The sequence below is a fragment of the Buteo buteo genome, chromosome 4 (assembly GCF_964188355.1).
Source record: "Buteo buteo chromosome 4, bButBut1.hap1.1, whole genome shotgun sequence".
Classification (NCBI taxonomy): Eukaryota; Metazoa; Chordata; class Aves; order Accipitriformes; family Accipitridae; genus Buteo; species Buteo buteo.
The window spans coordinates 27,388,897-27,395,790 of record NC_134174.1 but is presented as its reverse complement, the minus strand read 5'-3'; positions in this window follow the sequence as shown (position 1 = coordinate 27,395,790).

The following is a 6,894-nucleotide window of genomic DNA, read 5'->3' as shown; positions in this document are numbered from 1 at the left end:
GAAACCAGGCTGATGGCGCAGCCCAAAACTCCCCCGTGTGACGGCTCCAGCTACGGACACTCACCAGCAGGGTCCGCATCGCCTCCTGCTTTAAGGAGAGCTCAAAGCTGCCGCAGTCGCCCGCAGCCTGGATGGCACAACTGACCTCGGTGATGCTCTGCACCAGGGCGAGCTTGAGCTGCAAGTCCTGAGGCCAAAGAGAGCAAAGCACCCCTTGAACTCTTTGAAGGGCTGAGAGGTGGAAGAGGAGCATGGGCAGGGGGAACCCACGGAGGGCTTGCATCTGCACGTTGAGGACAAACCCCTCCTTGGGAGGTCTTTAGGAAGAGACCGCCCATCTCGGTAGACCCCAGCCCCGAGGGTCCGGAGCTGGGGCACCCGGGCATCCCCACCCTACGCGCCCTGTGCTCCTACCCTCTCTTTATCTCTGGAGAGCCTCAGGATGTTGCCCATGATTTCTTTATCCACACAGGTGAGCAGCTGCTCCTTGGGGGCATGCAGCGCAATGCCGCTGTAGGTGCGCATGAGAGCAGCACGAATGGTCCGGGTTCGCTCCATCTTCCGCCGCCGCTGTACCTGTGTCGACAGAAGTGCCCTGAGACATCAGCCCCGGGACTCCTGCGGCGGGCTCCTGCGGCAGGCCCTGCCCCGCACCCTCGCCAGCTCCTTGTTTCCCCCAGCACCTCCCAGCAGCTCCCCGAGCTGCGAGTGCTGGGGCTGGGAGTTGTTCCCACCCCGCAGCTTGAGTTCTCTCCCTCGGAGAGGGAGGAGGTGCAGCCAGCATCGCACACGCTGCTGGCTGTTACACCACTGACTCGAGAGGTCGAGGAGCTGTCTGGAACCTTTCTGCGGACAGGTACCCGACATAGCCTGTCACGGTCCTGCTCAGAGCCGTGCAGCCTGTGCGGGTCAGTGGCGCAGATGAGCCTGGTCTGCTCACCTCCCCAGGCCAGGCTGCACTGCTCTCTCTGCAGGGCCCTGCCCTGCCCAGAAAGGCTTCCCCACAGCCCCCAGGTGGGGAGCAGAGCCAACGAGACCTCACCAGGCTCCTGCTCCCAGCCCTCAGCTTTGAGGAAGGGGCAGAGTGTCACACTGTGCCCACCCCCTTGTCACCAGCTCCTGCTGAAGTTAAGTCAGGGCAATGTGGCTGCGAGCAAGCGAGCAAGCAAGCAACTGCTGCAGCTGCCCCAGCTGGGTGGCTCTGATCCACCAGGTGCCAAACCCCATCCTCTCCAAAGACACCTCAGGGGCCCCAAGGCCAGGATGTCCCCTCTGAAACACAGGTCTCGGGTAGCTCTTCCAAGAAGGTTAATCTAAAGGCAGCTGCCACAGGGTGGCTGCTGCAGGTGTAGAAGTGGAAAGAAGGCCAAAAAAGGAAAGCCAACCAGCAAGCCCCTCATTCCCTTACCTCCCAGCCCGTGGAAGCCTGGCGGGACCAGTCTTTGGTGAAAGCGGCAGAGAACATAGTCACCGTGCCCAAGACCAGGTGGAAGTGGCTCTCGGCAGCGTGGGACACAACAGAAATCATTCCCTGCAACCACGGAGAAACGGGGAGTCGGTTCCAGTCCAGGCATTCAGCCGTGGCCAGCGACAGTGGCCAGGCAGGACGTTGCAGCAAGCAGGAAACAGCAGCAACGGGGAAAGGAAGGAGGTCTGGAGCTGGCCCAGGAGCAGCCCTCCCTCTCCCCCAGGAAAATCCAGGGGATGCTCAGGACAGGAGCATCACCCCACCTTGGCCTCAGACAGCTCCACAGGGTTTGTCTCCTGGAGGAACCTCAGCACCTGCCCTTGGACGTGTCTGAGGTCCTGACAAGCTGCCAGCACCGTCCCAAGAGCCTTGTACAGGAAAAGCTGAAAGAGAAGAAGCCGAGCCCGAGATGCAGTCATGGCCCGGCCCGTCAGGAGAGGGCTGGCCCCAGATGGACCCCACCACCTCCGGGAGCAGGCAGAGCCGGCCACAATGCCAGGCTGTGGCCAGCCGCTGGGGCAGCCCAGGGGAAACGCCTTTTGGGGACGAGGGAAAGGAAAGCAGTGAAATCTGCCTGCGTGGGCAGAGCACCAGCGCCAGCTCCAGCCCCAGTGCCGGGCAGGACACACACCTTCTCCCAGGAGCCGGCAGCAGAGCTGCCCAGCCGCTGGCTCAGCTCCTGGCTCAGGCCTACGGTCCAGGCCTTGTCCTCCACGGGCTCCAGCGACGCTCGCAGAAACTGGTGTGAACGGGAAAGGAAGCGAGTGTTCCCCGGACCTTGGCCAGGGCCCTTTCCACGCTCACGTGTCCCGGGATGCTGCGGGGGAGAGCTGCCGGGAACGGCAGTCTCTTCCCTCACCCCACCCAACCCTCTTTTCACCAGCTTCCCTCTTCTCCTAACGCCTCATGTGAGACCCCCCGGCAGGCCGGACTTAGAGGAGGAGGCAGTGCTAAGGCGCGTGCCACAGCGTTAGAGGGCATTAGCCATCAGCCGTGGCACGTGTGCAGGCAGCAGCTCCTCTTGAGTGGGCCGGCACCTACTGCCGGGGGAGGCGCAGGGTGCTCAGGAGGTGCCCCCACCTCCTGGTGCCTACACAGGCAGCCCCGAGCTTCCTCCCACAACTTTGCTCCCTCTTCTCCCCCCTCGATTTGTGACACCCCCGCAAGGATGCTGTACCTTAAGCACACGGCGCTCCCACTCTGCAGAGGCCAGGGAGCTCTCAGTTCTGCCTAGGAAGCAAGAGGAAGCAAAAGCTCTCGCAGCTATTTAAGCTCACGCCAAAGACGAGTCCGGCGCTCTCCTCTGCAGTCCGACCTCCCAAAAGTCCCAGGCCATCAGGCTAGAGAGGGCCTACGCGAAAGCCCTTGCGAGGCCAAAGACACAGGAGGGATCCCAGGGGCGGCCGTCAGAGGCATTGACTCAATCTGGGGAAGGACGCACTGGCCGCAGCAGATCCCCACGGAGCGACTGCAGCTCCCACAACAACTCCAACCACCCGGTCCCAACACACATTTTCTCCCGAACCACCCATTGCCTTTTGCCCATTTCCAGCCCTTCTCCCAGGCTACTGCCGAGGACAGCTGCTGCAAACCTCGCCTGGCCTGGGGACTTGGTCCTCCAAAGCCGAGGGCTGCACCCCCTCCAGGAGCACCAGTCCTGTCCCTCTCCCAGACACCATCCTTGGGTGATGCCAAGACCTGCCCTCCGAGGGGACATCAACGGCCCCGTCCATCCCCTGGGCCGAACTGATGCCAGGGGACAGCTGCCCCCAGCCTCAGCACCGGCTCCCTGGAAGGGGAAAGGCAGCAGAGCAAGTGCTGGAGAACTGGGGACAATTGCCCTCCGTCGCGCCGGGCAGCTGCGTTTTCCTGCCCCCCTCCCTCCCCTCCAGCCTCTCCCTCCCCACCTGCACTTTACCTTCCAGGTACTGCAGCAGGAGGGGGATCTCGGTCGCCCACGCCGCCCCCAAGCCTCTGTGGATCCTGCCGTGGAGGGCCTGCAGCAGCTGCAAGGCAGCGACTGCGCGTTCGCGGCTCGGGTAAGGAGCTGCCGCCACCACCTAGAGGAGGGCAGGAGAGAAGGGTCGCTCCTGCCGCCAGAGCCACAGCTTCTCCCAGGAGGGAGCTCGGGAGGGAGCTCGCTGCCGCTTGGCTGGCAGCAGGCAGCCGATGGCTTCACCCAGGGTGCTGCCAGCCCTGAGAACGGAGTGGGATCCCTGATGGGCTCGGGCATGCTGCCTCCTCCTTGGGGGCTCCCGGCACTGGCCTCAACAGCATCTCCACCCCGGGATCTCCCACCACCCCTGGCCAGAAAAGCTCTTTCCCCAGGGCCCCGCTACTCACCAGCAGTCGAGCCAGCAGGGCCTGGGGAGCCGGCAGCCGGGCTGTGGGGAGGCAGAAAGGCCGGGTGAGCTGACGAGCCTCACGCCTCCGATAGCCCCACACAGGGCTGAGGGCTGAGAGCAGCTGCGCTGCAATAGCGCTGGCTGGGGGGCTCCCCAGGGCTGCCCAGCAGGAGATGAAGGCAGCTCCAGCACGGCCAGGAGCGAGCCCCGGCTCACCAGGAGAGCGCTGCGAGCAGGAGAGCCAGGCCTCTGCGCCGGGCAAGGGGCCACGCAGGGCAGAGCCCCTCGTGCCCAGCAGCAGAGCCTGTCTCTGCCCTTTGCTTTTCCTGGGCTCCTGCTCAGGGCTGGTGGGGCGCAGGGAGACGCGGGCTGGCCTGACCCCTGGCCAAACCCAGCAGCAGCACTCGCTGGGGCTCCTACCTTGCTCCTGGGAGTCCATGGCATCCGGCTCCTCCTCCTCCTCCTCGCACCCCGCTCTCTCCCGTCTCTCAACCAGGGCTCGGAGGCAGCGGGAGAGCGGGATCAGCATGCCGCTGTACTGGGCTGGCACCACGTACTGCAGCAGCCTCGGCCACAGGAGCTGCAGAGAAGAACCGGGCAATTCGCCACACTGGCATTTCCGCTCAGCGCGAAGACGAAAAGGACGGTCTGCGTTTCCCTGAGCCTGGTGCGCTTCAGCGCAGGAGGGGACAGGTTCAGGGCACGGGGGAGCACACGGAAAAATGTCCTGAAGGCAAGGAGTGGCCACAGCAGCAGGACAGAGGGCAACTTACTTTGGTCATCCCTCTCAGAGTGACGTCCAGTGAGCCCACGATGTCCAGGCACAGGGCTCGAATTGCTCCATCCTCTGGGTTTTCCCAGGCAAAAGGGCCTCCTGCCACCTGTAAGACAGAGTTGGCAAACCCCCAATTACCTTCAGCTCCCAGCTGATGAGGCTCAGGCACGCCTCACCAGTGCTCCTCTTGCTCCCGTGCCTGCCTCCCTCCCGATGGCCAGACGGACCCAGCTCGAGGACCGGGTCCCAGACCCTGGGAAGGACTGGGAAGCCTGGGAGCAGACAGTGCCGCTGCTTGTCTACTCGGTCCCCTGGGGCCCAAATGCTGCTGTCGTGCCACCAAAGCAGAGGTGAGGAACGTGCCCTTCAGCAAGGCTGTGCTCAGTGCCAGCCCTGGAGGCAGCACACCCAGCCCGACGGATGTGGAGGAGCACCCAGAAGCCCTTTCCTTTGCCCTGCTCCCAAAGCAGAGCCTCCCCGAGCCTCAGAGCGACGCACGTGGATCTCCCAGCTAGAGGGAAGGTGCGGCCAGAGGGAATGTCCTCGGCGAGTCAGCGGGAGGCTCGGCCATCCCCAGCTTTCACCTCCTGGGCACCCAGCTGAATGCTGGGAAATGCTCACCACAGGGACTGCCAAACAGCCCGTCCCCTTGCCAGAAGGGATGTGGGCCCCCAGACTGTTACTGGATGGGCAGGGTGTGCTTTGGAGGGCCAGAGCACGAGAACACCACAGAAAGCTCCTCTAGCCAGGCCCACCTGTCTGCACTGGCTGTGTTTTGCTCACCGTCCACCAGCATTTAAGGATGGAAGATGTCCTGCCCCTACGAGACCCTCCCTTTGCAAGGCGGCTTTGCCGAAGGCGCCTGTGGGCACAGCTCGGCACCACAGTGCCGGGTGGCATGACGAGGTGTAAACCCACATCATCCACTGACATCTCCACCAACATCGGCACAGACACCCACGGGGAACGGCCATTCGGAAGCGGCTCTGACGGCAGTGCCAGCGCCGATGGCTCTGCAGCATGGAGCTCTCCAAGGCCGAGGCCGCCGGCAGGAGCTCTCAGCACGGTCCAGGCACTGGTCAAAAAAACCAGCCCTGGGTGTCCTGCTCTGCCCTTACCAGTCTGCCCGAGGTCCGGCTGAACTCGCTGAAGATGTGCCCCACCACATCCCATGGCCAGCAGCTCTGGGATCCGGAGCTGAGCCGCTCCCTGCTGAACTCCAGAACTGCCCTCCGCACCTGCCAGGGGAGAGTGTGGTTATGACCCTCCTGTTCAAAACCCAGAGGGTTTGCGCCTTTGTGGCTCGCAGAGAGGTGGCGAGGCCACGGCAGAAGCTTTCGCTCCTGGCGTCAGGGCTGGGCTTCAGCACCAGGCTGGATGGGCATTTGCCCCACAGAGCGCAGAGACCTCCCTGCTCTGCCCTGCCAGCTCTCCCCAGGGATGAGCCATCAGCCACCACCTGGGCAACGCGCCAGCACTTCCCCAGGCCCCCTGGCTCTGTCCCACGGGAAAGGGTTTCTCTGCCTCCCCTGGCGGCACCCTCCCTTCCCAAGCCAGTTCACCTGGGCACTGGGGTCACTGCACAAGGAGCGCGTGGCCTCCACCAGCTGGGGCAGCTTCTCTCTCACCGCAGGTGCTGGAAGAGATACGGAGAGGTGTGCATTGAGGCAGAGCCCCAGTGGCAGAAAGGATCCCCTGAAGCTTCCAATGGGACAGAAGAGCGGGGCCTGACTGGCTTCACGGGAAGCAGCGGCGTAGCCGGAGCAACCCCACTTCCAGAGGCTATTTTACAGGGACCGAAGGCTATGGCAACAGAGAGAACAAGAGAAGCAGCACGGGTACGAGCAGCTCCTGTGCAAAGCAGCCCACCTGCCCGCCCACCAGCCTGCCCGTGTTACAGAGCTTGGAGCGTCGTCCCTGGTGTGCCGGCATTTCTAACTGCCGGGGGAGAGCCCTGCTGCGGGGCGTCAGCTCGGCTGGGGGACCCGCTCTTCGCAGCTCCCTTTGGGTGCGGGTGCCCCACTTTCGGCCCGTTCCTGCTGTCAGCCCAGCAGCCCCAACCCCTGCCTTGCGTCCCTGGTCTGTGGCACTGACCGTCAGCGCGGGCCAGCACTCCCAGCAGGCCCAGGGCTGCCACGCGACCGGCCTCGCTCCCACCGCTCAGCTGGGAGTGCAGAAACATGACTGTCTCCTCGGGGCGCATTCGTGCTGCGGGGAAGAAAGCGCATTCTGCATCAGCAGGCAGCTGTCCCCAACAGCCAAGGACAGGGAGAGAGCTGCCACGGCACGGCGGGCCATCGCCCAGT